Source organism: Lepisosteus platostomus, chromosome 4 (genome assembly GCF_059453375.1).
Source record: "Lepisosteus platostomus isolate fLepPlt1 chromosome 4, fLepPlt1.hap1, whole genome shotgun sequence".
NCBI classification, from domain to species: Eukaryota; Metazoa; Chordata; class Actinopteri; order Semionotiformes; family Lepisosteidae; genus Lepisosteus; species Lepisosteus platostomus.
This window is the reverse complement of record NC_142614.1, coordinates 7294085-7309272: the sequence shown is the minus strand read 5'-3', so window position 1 is coordinate 7309272 and position 15188 is coordinate 7294085.

Here is a 15188-nt window from a genome sequence, read left to right as displayed (position 1 = left end):
CTCTGTGCTGTTGAGAATCACTTGGATTTCCTGCTCGGGCTCCAAGTTTCGTACTGTGTTTTGTCGTTTTAGGTTTCTGAGCTCCTCATTTGTGTTTTTTTTGTTAGGCCTCCTGCGTCAAAATGTGCCTTTATAAACACAGGGACTTGACCCGTTTCAGCGTGACTGTTCTACAGTTCGTCTGCATCAGCCTAATCCAGGATATGGGCTTCAGTAGTATGACTGCTCTTCCTGCGACCCTCAGGATGCCCTGTGTAACGTCCTGCAGTCTCTCCTTTCCTCAGTCCTGCAGGCGTTTCCTTTAAATGTCAGACTTTTTCTCTTACACTTCTGTCTTGTCCAGATTGTGAAGATGTGAATGAAGCCCCTCTTGTAATTTACTCTGCTTAAGTTTAAAACCTGCTTAGTTCTTTTAACCTGTTGGTGTGTGACATGCCTTTGTGAAACACATTATTCTATCTGCTCCCATTTATCACACTTCCGGATTAAATGCAGATGGAGGTAAGGGGCTGGTACTGTACATGTAGGGTTGAGGGTGGAGGTAGCCGTGGTGGAGTGTGTGTAAGTGTGTGTTAGCCTCTTTAGCCAAGGAGCAAGCGGCACAACAATGTCGTTGAAGCAGGGATCCTCCGGGATCCTTCCAGACACAGCCAGAAGAGATCCTTGGCTCAGCACAGCAAGCACAATTGAGGTTGAATGGTCCTGTTCTTAAATGGAAGTGTAGGCGGTTTTCTATGACAGAAAAAATGAGGCACTCTATTAAATAAAGTACTGTGGGATCTTGGAGAAAGGCAGCTAACCACATTGTGGAAAATGATTCACTGAGCTCCTTCACAGTGGACTGAGACCAGGTACTTGAGTCAGTGAGTTTCTGGGAACCACACTAAAGAGCACCGTTGTCCTCTGGTTCCTACTACATCTTGTCACCTTCATGATAACTGAAATGTGTAGGATGCTCCTCCCTTGACAGACGTCCAGCAGCATGAAAAAGGCCTCACTGACGCACTGCTGTGGGACATGTCCTTAAGCACACTTTCTACTGCAGTGCTATGTTTTCACAGGAGGGCAGCAGATTGTGAACAAACACTTGAATGTCACAAGGAGATGTGAGCCTTAAAACTAGCTCAGCTACCTGAGAGCAACCTTCATACTGGAACTGCAATTAGTTAAAAAGCAAATCAAAGGACTTGTTCGCCCAGGGACTTAATTACAGGGATTAATTGTGCGTGGTAGTTGAGGGCCCTGCTCTGAGATGTGAAAGTCATTCTGGGCAGTGAGTCATTGCTGCTCGGAGTGTCTAACTGGTGCCCTTCTGTTCGATGAGATGAACCTGCGTCTTCAAACACTTAATTACAGAAATCTTCCATTACGACAGCATGGAGACGAGGCGTTTTTTTTTTAATTTTCAGAGGTTTTTCAGAGGTTCTTCCCGTTTGAAAAATCCACAAGAGGTTAGCAGGAGCAGCCTGGAGCGGTTTTCTGTTTTTCACCGGACATCGCTGGTTATATTTTCCTGTTTATTTCCCAGCCAATTTGAAATCGCAGGCTGCTAATGAGCTTGGCGTACTGCTGTGACTCTCAGGTCAGGCAGGGGAGGTGTGAGGAACCGGAGCTCCTTGTTCTGGAACGCACGCCTGTAGCAGTTGGTACCCATTATTCATTCCCCCCCAGCAGGGGGAGCACTGATTGGCGGAACAGTGCTGTTCTCGTTGACAGCGCTGCAGTCTGCCAGGTGCCTAACAGGCCGGGGGGGCGCTGTTGCACAGCAAGCAGAGGATGTCCAGTCCAGCTCCAGCCTGCTTGACCAGTCGCGTGTCACAGTCTGGGGACTCTGATCAGCTAACCCACTGACGGTGCTCTGTCCCTACCGCTGCGGCTTGTGTCCTGAGTTGGACATGACTAACCAGTACAGACCGCTCATTCACAGCTCAGACAGCTCTCTTTGTTTTTTTCATCCCCCAGATTCCAGAGAAATTCTTCACGATTACTCCTCTCTGGCTGAAGTCCAGTATAAGAGTTCGGGACTGGGGCAGAGGTGCTCCTATTGTATTTGTCACAAGGGCTTCCCCTACACAATCCGGCGTCAAACCCCAAACGGATTACCGGACAGTCAACGTGGGAAAATGTGAGGTGCAGCCCTTCCAAAAGTTAGGGTGCCTGGAGATGAAGACGTATCAGTTCTACTCTGATCTGCTGGAGAGAGAACAGGAAATGACATCACCATCGAATGGGGCGCCATAATTAGTTTTGCTGTCCAGTATTTAAATGCATTTCGTAGACGATTCCATTCAAAAACAATAGCATAATTAACAGGAATTTAGATTTTTGTTGCAGAAACACCCAAGGAAGCTGGGATTTATTGTCTACTTAAAACTCTTTACCAGGCCAGACCTGCTCTGAGTCCAGTCTGACTCTGTCTTGTCCCCAGAGCAATCTGTTCACCACAGACTGTCCCATCCCATACTGTCAATTTGTCTGTCTGCAGAGACAGATATCGGGAGGTTCCAGTCCTCCAGAACCCCTTTACAATCCAAAGGTCTCGGATCAGGTTCCTTCACAGAACCTCCTTTCATCTTGTGGATTGTATCTCAGTTCCATTGGCTTAATCTTCCTTCTGGTGTCCATCACACAACTGACATAGGTAACATTGTTGCATTCTGAAAGTGCACTTGATGATGGTAGAAGTGCCGTTATTGTGGGAGATATGGCATTCTACCGGCAAGATTTCCCTGTCTTCTATCACAGCTGAGGCAGCTGAGACTCATGACAAATTCTCTGCTGTTTCCAGAATGGATTTTTCTATTTCAGGTATGGTGACAGGTTTACATGTGGCTCCAAATTATGCGTATTTGTACATAGGGAACATTTGAAAAGGTTTGCTAGAAAATATTTTAAAATACAGCATATCGAGGCAAGGAGTTGATGGCTTTTTTTGTGTGGAATGGAGACTGATCTATTTCTGTCTTTTCATACGTGCATTAATAGTCTGTATCCTTGGCTGGAAGTTGATATTTCCAGCAGTCCTAAAAATGGCTCTCCTCTCTCAACTTTGCTTCATCACAAGTATGTGAAGCTCTTACGGATCTGCCTCTGGGATCGGTGATAACATATAACATAACATGGAAAACTGTAGTTGGAAAATTTGGGGGGGCCGTGGGAAAGCCACACGATCAGCAGTGGGCTCTGTCATCAAACCGAAGCAAAATAAATGAGCACAGGGTAAATAATATTACATACTGCCTCATATATGACACTGTATGCCCCTGCATCACCCCCGAGCACTGCCCAGCCTGGAATAAAATCATGACGGTGAAGAGCCTGATTATATAACAGAGAAGCTTTGCAAGCCTGCAGTGGGATAGCTGCCATGTGGAAAAGCCCTCTGTTAGGTAGAGCTGAGGCCTGCGTGTTCAGCAGCTGAAGTCAGCACCAGCCCGAAGGCTGTGGTCAAGGGCGTGTCCCAGCAGGGGAGGGTAGAGCCTCCCGTGCCTGATTAGGCGCTTGCAGCACTAGGATTCGAGAGCAGGGTGAAGGAGGGGGATAGCTTTGGCGTGTACCTGAAAAATCAGGAGCCGTCTTTACTCTAAGAGTGGCGGGGGGCAGGAGCAAGCTGCCGGGCAGTGTTGGTGCACTGGATTCCCATGAGTCTGCAAAATCTTCAGATCAATTAGCTACTGCTGGAACAAGCAGGCTGATGGGCTAGATGGCCCTCTCTTGTTTGGAGGCTCTGCAGAAGCTTCCAAGCAGACACTGTGTTTTGTTTGTATTATTCGATCTGTTTTGACCGGCTGCTGCTACGATCTTCCATCTAAGACCGATCAGGGAATTTCTACTGTCCACTGTGAACAGAAATCTCACCCTCTGTTTTCCCTGCGCTCTTATCAGCTGGACGCAGCAGGAGAGGAGAAAGGGAGGGGGGAGCCCTTCAGTGAGAGGGGTGGGTGGGCACTTGTCCTATTCTGCGGTCAGTGTTCTAATAATTGCAACATTAGAAGCAAACTCGCCCCCAAGTTCACATGCTCTCAGCCCTGTGATTCACTGAGCCACAGGGCTGTCGCCCAGAGAGAGGACAAGAGGAAAAACTGACGCAGCGTTTCACAGTGTAGCGGTAAATCCTGAGGAGACTCACAGTGATGCCAGGTTTTTCCAAAGAATTAGAGTGGAGTGGCAGGAGGCTGTCTGCTGTGGGCACTTATCACACTGTTGGGAGCAGCGTGTCTTCAGGCACACTGGACTGTAGCCAAAGGTTAATTTACAGAAAGCAATTTGCAACTGTAAAGGTACAAATACAGCAAAAGCAGTCATACATATATTTTTTGGGAACAAAACATTGTTTCTAGGTCACGTCTACTGCAGCCCCTATTGTATTGTGTTTGCCCGTGCAAAGACACCTCATAAAATATCAGTTAATTTAAAGTCTTTGTCTTCACAATTCTGTTTTTTTGCCAGAGACAGTTTTCGATTTCTGCTCCGGTTGTGAAACTGGTCTTCTCTGGTGGTCAGGCGGTACAGTCCCTTACTCGTGTCCTTGCAGTTCAGGTGGCTTCTCCTGAATCTGGGGGCAGGGTAGTGAACAATAAGTGCAGTAATTTGTGTGCAGCAGTGAAATGCTTCCCCTTGGTATCAGAGGTCTTGATTAAGTAAGAAACTAACTTGACAATTATTTAATATTCTATTTAGTATTCAGTGTTATTGAGTTTAGCAAAGGCACCACAAAACGAAATAAAGTAGTAAGTTCTTAGCTGCATGGCAACTTTTAAAATAAAAAAAATCATCTGTGTCAAAGTATTACAGTGATTAGGGAACAGATATATTTGATAAGAAAGGATTAAGGGAATGAGTGCAACAGTTAAACCGGAGGTTTCCATGTTTGTTAAACAGTGTAGGTTACTTTAATGACCCGCTTAAAGCCAAAAGCAGCTTCCCCCTTTGTGCTGATCCCTGCTCAGAAGTCGTGGGCGGGTAGTATTTGTTTCTGCAGTTACTAAGAACCCTCTCAGATGACAAACCAGCAACGGCATCCCCCAAAGCAATGCAGCACAACGGGCTGCCAGACTTTAATGAACAGGAAAAGACTGATGATATAATGTTCAAATTTAGAGATTCTCTGCGGAAGAGTCTAGACAAACACATTGTTTTGGTTTTATTATTGTGTCTGTTTTGACAGGCTGCTGCTAGGCTCTTCCATGTAAGAGTGATTAAGGCATTTTCTACTTCCACTCAATTAGAAATCTCTCCCTATCCTAACATCACTTTATTCTTCTCGTCCTCTGCTGCCCCCTCATTCATTCCTCCTTCTCCTCCTCTCACTCCCTTCTGCTCCTCCCTCTCAGCTCTCTTCTTCCTCCTCTCCCACTCTCATCTAGTCACAGAGGCCCAGACGTCTTGCCCTCCCCGGACGTATGGTTGTTGACCCTGCCGACAGGCCTCAGCGCTTGTCTCTCCTGATAGGTCTGACAGCTCGACTCTGTACCAGGAGCCGCTGTGTGACCAGAGGGCACAGTGAGTCAGGCCGTTGACGGAGCGCGCTCACAAAGGCGCCAGACACACAGCCACAGGTAGCTGGAGACTGTGAGTGTGGAGCTCCTTGAACAGAGCCAGGGGAGCAGAGCCAGCAGGCCATGATTGCCTAGGCGTATCGTACAATGAGGCAGCCGGGGAATTTACATCTTGATTCTGATTGCATAAACATGCACGGAAAGGCACATTGGCACAATCCCTCTCAGGAAGAGAAAACTGCAGGAGGAACTCCCCATCCATCTCCTCCCCAAGGCCTTGAAATCAAAAAGTTGGGATCCAAACGGGGAATAACATGTGTCTCGGTTAAAGCCCATCTGTCAGATCTGGCACTAAAATACCATCCCATTCCCAAAGGAGTGATGATGGATGGAAAGATACAGGCGGTTGCATTGAGATAAACTGTTAATAAAGGGTTACTGTCCCAGCTAGAAGGAGCGCAAAGCCAGAAATGGAGGAGTAAATGAGTGGAGGAGGGGTGTACTTTTCCTCTGCATGCCTGGATCAGCATGTTCAGTACTCTTATATAAGAGCTAGTTGTGCTGAGAGGGCAGGTGTGAGTGAGTGTGTTCAGGGCAGACAGGTACAGCGCGGCTGTCTGCACACAGAGGTCACACCCTCTCCAGCACACACAGCTTCTCCCACACATGCACACGCCGAGACCAAACGCTCATCCGCAGACCCACAGACCGACGCGCAAATCAACACAATCGAGCCCAATTTGTAAAGCTAGAAGCCCGATTCGTCCCTCTTTTGGCTTCTTCTTTCTCTCCCTCGCTTCTTATCTCTCCTGCCCGCTCTCCCGTGACAGGCAGGGTGAGTAGGCTGTGAGACACCGACAGGAGCATTCACTGGCACCGCAACCTGTCTGGGCACAGCAGACAGTACAGTCACCCTGGGCCGGGATTCTGTTGTGTCTGGATCAGGGCATTCAGTGCGACAGGAAACATTCTTTCAAGAAAAGAAAGATTTCCTGTGTCAGACCTAATGAGGCCATCAGAAATGTTTTTACACTAATACAATGTATAATGTCTAGAAGAGGAAAAGAGTAGACCATTAAGGCCAGGGTGAGATCTTTATGGCTTAGAGATTACCAGTGTCCCAGTCCAGGGTGAACTCCAGCAGTGATGAAATGTCCATGTATATTTATTCAGCATATCAAATGTTCAGTTTTATATAATATATGGATCATGATGCATAGGAATATCAAACAATTGCATGCACATTGCGCTGGAAGAAGCAAAATATTTCTCAGGAAGATCAAGATATTAATGTGTATATATTACTCATATACGACTCAATATATTTTCTTCCACTAGTCAGTAGGTGGAAGCAATATAAAAGCATAACTACATGATTTTTAAATTATTTTTCATGGTATTTGATGTCTTATTAAGACTGTAGATTTTTTTTTTAAAAAGGAGTCTGTATTAAAATGAGATGCTACATTATTTAGATCTTACTTGGAGTGTGGTGTTCAGTCTTGATCACTACACTAGAAGAACAGTACTGCTTTACAGTGTGTACAAGATCGATCAACCAGACTTTCACCGGACCACTGTTGGCCTGAAATGAAATCAAGTCCTTGTACAGACAAAGGGAGCTAAATCTTTTAAGCTGTGAACACAGAAGATAGAATAGACACTTATTCAGATATTCAAGAACCAGAAAATCATTGACCAGTCAAGAACAGCAGCAGCACAAGGGGTAAGGACACACCTTGGAGTTCAATTTAGGACCATTTAAGATGCTTGTGGGAATTGGAACCGAGTTCCTGGACGTGTGAATGGGATGTGGCTGACTCCATGGAACTTTTTCCAAGGGGAAAAAAATAAATTCCTTGAACATTAAACGACTAACAGCCAAATGAGCTAGACTGACTGAATCTCCCCATCTCGTCTTTATCTTTTCTTTCCTTATCTTGAACTACAGATGTGCCCTGTATTTTGCATGATTTCATCAAAATAAAAACATCTGAATCCTCAAAGCTCCTCATAATTCCTACAATTGCAGGTCCTTTCCTGTTTGCTCGCTATTTTCTCGGCATCGCAATTCACCTGTTTTCTTTCCTGTACTGGCATTCCCAAGTTTTGTCATATCCTCCACGTAGTCCTGTTTGCATCCCTCTGTTAACGCCAGTGTATTCTTTTTGGAGTGGCGTTCTAAATATTCCATCAAAAACAACCTGGCTGTCCTTGTCCCAGTGCTGTGTCAGGAACGGATATTTGGAAATCTTGACATGAAGAACATTGAACTTATCGGTGTGTGTATGGGGGGGTGATCCCAAGTGGGGGAACAATACTCATTTATCACTCACTTTTCCAGCTGCAAAGATAATGCAAGGGGTTAGTTTGCAGTAGGGGTTTCAGGAAATATTTTTCCAATTGTGTCTTCCAGTCATTCATTTTCGAAAGCTTAATGCAGTGAGGTCACAAGACGTGGGTACTCAATGTCCTGTGTCTGAGTGTGTGCTATGGGTTATGTATTTGGAAGCGTGTGCCTCATTCTAATGCAAATGTTTTTGCGCAAGTTTGAACTGTTATCAGAAAATTGAATCGTAAGGTTTACCATTTCACTAGTTCAATCAAATCTGAATAATGCCAAAACAAGCTGACGAATATAAAGAGATAATGTACCTAATATTTTATTGTTAACTCAGCTGAGGAAATAAAGGTCAGTGCTGTCAACCCCCCCCCTCCATTTATAAGGAATGAACTAGGGAGGCAGCTACAAGAGTGAAGTTGGGGTAGTGGCGGCGACCTAGAGAACATGCTGGTTGCCCACTATGTGCAATTATTTATTTATAGGAAGGTAGAATTTGACCTGCTCATGAATTTCTGTTAAATAACACCTTTTATTGAGCCTTTGTGTCACAGTTATGTGCAGTCACAGTGCAAATGACATCCATTCACCCTTCCACTATCAGAAGGCCATTTACAGTATTCCTGGAAAGGATCACGAAAATCTGGAGCCAATTCCAGCAGCATACACTCCACCCCGAACAGGACATGGCTGAAATGAAATGTGGGAAGTTTTTATTTCCAAGTTCAATATTTCCTGGAACTGGTTATTGAGAGAATTACATTTTTTTCAGAAAGTGTAATTCAATAAGCCCTATCACCTTCTATCCCAGAGGGAACCAGCTCAAACGTTGTAGTCCTGACACCAAGCCTTGTGCAACAGTAGCTGAATGAGCAGTTCTTTCCTGAGGATTGGAAAATGAGCCAGGGAAGCCCCAACAAAAGAGCGAGGTACCAGTAAGCGCTGATCTGAAATCTGCTTGGTGTGCCAAACATTCCAACACCTGAGACTAAAACCACAAACACACAAAATCGAAATCCCACCTGCCTGTTGAAAATGAATGAGAAATTCCCATGAAGTGGAAGCCTGTCAAAGAAGGTTGACGTTAGGATGGGATTTTTGCTGTACCTTACAGCTCAAAATGGACTAAGTGTGTGCTGCTTTAAAGTCATCAATAAATCAGACGATGTGTTATTTTCTTCCCAGTTGATTTCAATCTACATAGTTAATCAAAACTATAGACGCAATGTTAAGAGGAGAGGGAAGTTTCTGTTTTTTTGGTGTTGGGGGTGCCCGAGTGTGAAGGCATTTAGGGCATGAGAAAACGGTGCCTTTGTTTGTACACCGGAGCCAGCAAAGCATTCCAGCAGTATTCACTGTGATACTATTTCGCACACATCTTGAGTTTCTGAGTTCCTGCAACAACAGCGACATTGTGGAGTCAAGGTTGTGAGTGGGATCCTAGCAGCACTACAGACAAAACAGGTCTGGAAAAACAGGAAATTGTGAGTGTGCCACACACACTGCAACTGAGCCTGCAAAAATTCACATATTATAACGCACTGACACACAGGGACTACCACCAGAAGACACACTAAGACATGTACAACAGCCGGGCCATTACAATAGAACATAAACACATTAGCTGGACACCATCACTTGTAAGTGACAGAAACCCCTGGCCTATCGCTTGCTATCTTATATATAAGAAACGGGTAAAGATTTATTCCACGCTGAAAAGAAAAGAGACACGATGTTTCTGCTGCGGCGCCTTCTTCCGGTAACAGGTGTCACCCACAGAAGGCTCATCAGCCAAAACATTGTGTCTTGCTTCTTTTCTTTTCAGTGTGGAATAAAGCTTTACCTGTTCCTTTGTAGCCTACGTATGCTGGTGCAGCTACTGTACCCATTTGAACTTCTCCATCATATATATACAGTAATACTACAGAAGTATCCAGATTCTCCTTGCTAGTGTGAGGATGATTGGTGCCACACTGCAGAGGTGGGGATCCCAGCCTTTCCTGGGTAGTAAGGGGCCCCAGCTATAGTGAGTGGAAATGTGGATCAGGAGCTGCCAGACCTGCTCTGGAGCTACACCGGCAGCTCACTTCCACTCTCCACTGTTTATTATATCTGTGGGAGGTGCTGGTTTAAATTACTGCAGCTAGAAATATTCTAAACGCTAAACGGTGATGCAGAAAATATCCACAATCACATAATGAGAATTTAAAAATAGCTCATAGAAATAACTTCCTTTTTTCTTAAATACTGCGTTTTAAAGCTGAGTGCAGGTGGTTCATGTTGTTGTGTGTTCCTGTAAATGCTGAATTGGTGACTCTTTTTTTTTTTAAAAGAAAGGCCCTTGACACAAAACAGACTGCAGCATTAGAACTGAATTATAGCACAGCAAGATGATCCCTGAGCACAGTGTTCAGTCTGGGCAGTGTGATAGGTGTGATGTGTTACAGCTGCAGTGCAGTGTGTACAGAGTGCACTGTGTACAAAGGGTACAGTGTGTGTGTGTGGAGTACGTTGTGTACGGAGTGTACAGTCTCAGAGCCACATGGCTTGAGCAACAGGGAGGTTCCCCTGACACTGTGCAGTCAACCTGGGGGGTCACTCGGTAGGTCAACTCAATAACGGGAACAAGGGAAGACCACTGCCTGCACTTTTCTGCCTTTCTTCCCTTTCGTTTGCCTTTCTCCGATAGATTAGCTGTATAGATGGATGGACAGATGATCAGACAGACCTGGAGATAGCATATCTTATGAGGGTAATAAGAGAGCGAAGGAGGAAGCAAAATGAAGCCGTTTTCATTTAAAAAGGGTTATATATGGACATATTTATGTAAGAACACTTCGAAAGATACAGTGATGTCACACACTCACGTCACTGAGCGTTGCTCGGAGTCACGGCAGTGTCAGGGGTGAACATGGGGACATCATGGGTGTCACTCAAGACAGGAGGGGGGGAGTCTAGCACCATTCATCGGCTCTGCTTGCACAGGGGTGTCATGCTGATTCAGTCCCAGGAGAGGAGGGGGGGTTGACACATACTTGCACCAGGGCCCTGACACAGGGATATCTCACCAGGGAGAAAGTGAGGTCAGGCACCTATTGACGGCTAAAAATGTTGCACAACGCCTCCCCTATTGTGGCGAGACCGCTGTGAGCAAGGGCTCCTTATCTCTGACAGCCCAGAGCTGTGCAAGCAGACTTCCTCAGCTCCTCTTCCTCCCTGAGCGCTTTCGATTTAGCATATCAGTGCTATAAGCCCTGCTGGTGTGTGCGTGTCTCTGGTGAGAAGGCACATAAAGAAAGCACTCCTGAAAGTTATGTATAGGCTGCTGTGCAAGAGTCTGGCTTACAGCAGCTAAATATATACATAATTGTAAATTTCTTGTGGAATTGTATGCTTTTCTTGGGGTTTCTTAATAGTCCCTGCAGACCATACAAGCAGGTTCTGTTCACACAGTCTTTCTCTTCGTTAGTGAAGGATTGTGTTAATGTGCTTTCCAGACTCTCCTGGCTACAGTGGGATCAGGGTGTTCCAGGGGTAACGTGCCTCTCGCAGCCCCAGCCAAGGAGAAATGCAGCTCTTCCGAGTGTCCAGACAGCTAGTAAGACAGCTGGGAAAGGGAGAGAGATGGGCAGAGCGGAGGCGGAGAAGCCAGTGTGGTATGGAGAGGGCAGCAGGGGAAGGAAGAACACTAAGAAAAAGAAAGACAGGTGTTGTCCAAGGGAGAGAGCCGTGGAAGGGATTACAGGAGAGGGAGAGAGGCTCGCAGCGAGACAGAGGAAGAACGAAGGGGAGAAAGTTTAGGCAGTGGAGGGAAGAGAAAGATTAAAGGGATTTAGAAAGAGAGTGAGAACACAGTTACGCAGAAACAGAGTTAGAGGTGGGGTACGTTAGAGTAACGATCTGTCTGCTCCGATCCTGGGACACTAACTGAAACTGGATTTCTCCAATTTCCAATGTGTATCCCACCATCCCACAGCTCCATCTGGGAATAGATAAGATAAGATCACTTTATTGGCCATATACAATTTCTTGTATTAGGAATTCATCTTTTTGCAGACCCCAGCTTGCTCTCCATGAGACACACAGACAGGGAGGGAAGCTGGGGGTCAGAGCACAGGGTCAGCCATTGTACAGCACCCCTGGAGCAGTTGAGGTTAGGGGCCTTGGTCAGGGGCCCAGCAGGGTAGGACTCCTCTTCCAGCCAGAGGATTTGAACCAGCAACCTCCCAGCCTCAGGCACAGATCCTTAGCCACACTGCCACCCAACAGGCCAGTGCCCAGTGAAGCAAAGCCCAGTAAAAGCATATTGCATAGGAGTGGTGAAAGCACAACGGTTAAAAAAACGCTGTAGCAAGCTCACCAAGGTGAGATTTTGGAAGGTTGTCTCCGCCGCACAGCACAGGGGCGGTGGGGAATTTGCAGCACCAGCCTTGATGACGGTTCAATCGGGGAGATGGATGCCTTCTTCGCGAGCCGCTGATTAGAGCTGGCTCTCCTGGGCGGCTGCTCAGCACGGCGTCTCTTGAGCGTAATCAACACTTGGGCCCTGATGATGGGGTGGGGATCGGCAGTGACGGATCAGCTCGTCTGAGTCTGGGTTTTGCTGCGGCAGTGTTGGGCTGCAGCCAAGCACTCTGGCAAACATGCGAGGCGCCCTCACCGAATCGTGTGGCTGGAGCCTTGCGAGCAGCAGGGGCATGTGTTCCACAGGGATCTGAAATACCTGCAGCCCCTTCCCAGTCTGTTCCTTCAGCGGGACTGCCTTCAATTGGGGTTATAATGAGGGGCAATGGTGTGTGGTGGGGGGGCAGTACACTGCCTGTTCCAGTGGTTACCCCAGCATTTCAATAGCTTTGAGATCTGGGGTTGGCCCTGTCCAGGGAAGGTGATGGAAGGTTGCCTCTTTCTCCTTTCTCCTTTACCCTGCTACTGAGTGTTTCTATTGATCTGACTGGGCATTCCTAATATGGCCAGTCACTGTATAAATACATGCTCTGGTATTGTCCCTATAAGTGGATAACCTCCTTAGCCCACCACCCACAGATCAAGAACCCTGTTAGCAGGCATCAAAGTCTGGATTTACGTAAGAAGCCCTATTGACCTCTGTGAACGGTGAATTCTTTTATAGAGGTCTTTGAACCTGTGAAACAGAAATGACATCGAGCAGTCGGATCTTGTGATGACCTAAATGTAAAAATGAAAAAGAAAGTCGGGACGTTCACAGGGACAGATGTGTCGACCCAAGGGTGTGATCTGCTTCCCTGTGCTTCCAGGAGATGCTGCAATCCAGAGGGATCTCAGATAAGAGCTGCTGACTCTCCTGTGCTCTCAGCAGCCAGTCACTGTCCCCTCTGAGTCAGCCCCACACCAGAACTTCACGTCTCCCCATGCCTCCCGGCTGCTGTCTGTCTGTCTGGCCCGTCCATCAGCCTCAGCGCGACTCACTCTGTGTGTGTGAGGTGATTAAGACAGGCTGATTAAGAGGAGGGGCGCAGGAGGACTTTTAAGAAACCTGGCGGAACTGCCTGTGCGCTCAGGCGCTCATGGTTATACACGACAGTTTCATCACAGCTTTCCCTCACCTCTGGCCCAGCTCTTTCTGCGTTTCTGGTAGCTCGCTGTGTTTTTAGGAAAACAAGTTTTCCAGGATTGTTCCTGTTTTATAGATCACTTCCAGAAGCTTTCCACGCGAGCTTTTCTTCTGCTTTTCAGAAACCTGTATCCACAGTCTGTGCCGGTGCGGTGATCCACCACAACAGTGTGACACCTTGTTTTTTTACCCAAGAGGTAAACCTTCTCCCCCAGATTCCTCTGTCTTTCTATTTCCTTCCCCATGTGCAAGTAGTGTATAGCGTGCCGAACCGCCAACTGTGTCATTCTGTGGCCCTGGCATGTGTGTGCCTGCGTGTTTATGTCTGTAACGAGCTTGTAAACTGTTCAGCACAAGTCCAGAAATGAAAAGGCATTACGAATTTCTTCCTGGGAAGATCAGAGGACTCCCCTCCCTGGCCTCCTCCAAACCCCCCTTGTGCGCTCCAAATAAACTATATTAGTGTTGCCGTGGCGACGGGGTAAACCAGGATAGAGGGAGGTACAGAAGTGGGAGCCGACCCAACATTCCTCTCTCTCAGCTTGTGTGAGCCTGTGCCGTGTGGCCCTTCCTGACGTCCGAGCTGTACATGTTACCCCACACGTGGACCGCGGCGTGCTCTCCCCATCACCCCTGTGGGTCTGAACCGCGGGGGATGTAGAGTCAGATTTGCGTGCCAGATCGCCCAATTAGGGAATTCACTGATCGCCCTCTTGATGAGCAAAGTGCCATGTGTGTAGTAAGCGTGGAATAGCAGGACGCACAGGTCAGCGTAGCAGCTGTTGGGGAAAAGCCAGGCAACTTCGGTTCTCGATGCTGGATCTCCGAGGTCGGAATCTGTGTCAGGACCGCTGTGACTCCCTCTGTCAGTCTGTTCCATCGGGAGGGCTGGCTGACTGAACTAAACGTCACCCACCCGCCCGATAACAGGTCCGAACGCACCTGCACGAAAACTGAGCCGTTTCCTTCTTGGTTTTTGTTTTGAATGAATTGACTTTACAATGTTTACAGTCTCTCCCCTCCGTGAGGAAAGTTCAACAAGAAGATGTCTGCAACTGACGCAGAGATCAGAGTACCGATTCTGTTTGATATGAAGGGTTTGATGCAGGTCGGGTATTACCATTACCCCTGTTCTGAAGGGAATCCAATATAAAAGTAGGTTGGAATGTTTATTTGGCATATTTTTAAGATATTGCGTATGATTCACTCATTATGCATTAATTTGTGGTGATTTGATGCCTTCAAAAAAATAATCCGAATACTGAATCTGGGGAACACAGGTACAGAGCACAGGAGCACCCCACCTGTGTGTGCGTCATTGACTCTGCTGTGTCTTTGTGTCGACAGCACTAGGGGATTGATCATATCAGACGTGTTGAGGACAGGCTGAACAGAGATTGTTTTTCTGCATTCCATGTAAGTTCTTCATCTGCAGCGGTGTTTTGTGATCTGAGAGAATGGGACCGTCCCTGAATCCTACAGTCCACAGACTGACCTCTCTCCCTGACGCGAAGCCAGCTGGTGGCCAATGGCACAGCAGGGGGTGACCAGAGTCCTGCGCTTTGATCCGAGAGCCCAAAGCCGTGGGTTCTGTCTGTGCTGAAGGGCGCCAAGAATGACGAGCCGCAGCTGGAAAGTAGCAAAAGGAACGTTTTACACAACAGAACAAAGAATATATTTGGAGGTTGTCCATAGGGATCGATTTGGCTCGTTCGGTCCTGCAAAGTACATTATGTACACTAATACAGAAGTAATCCCA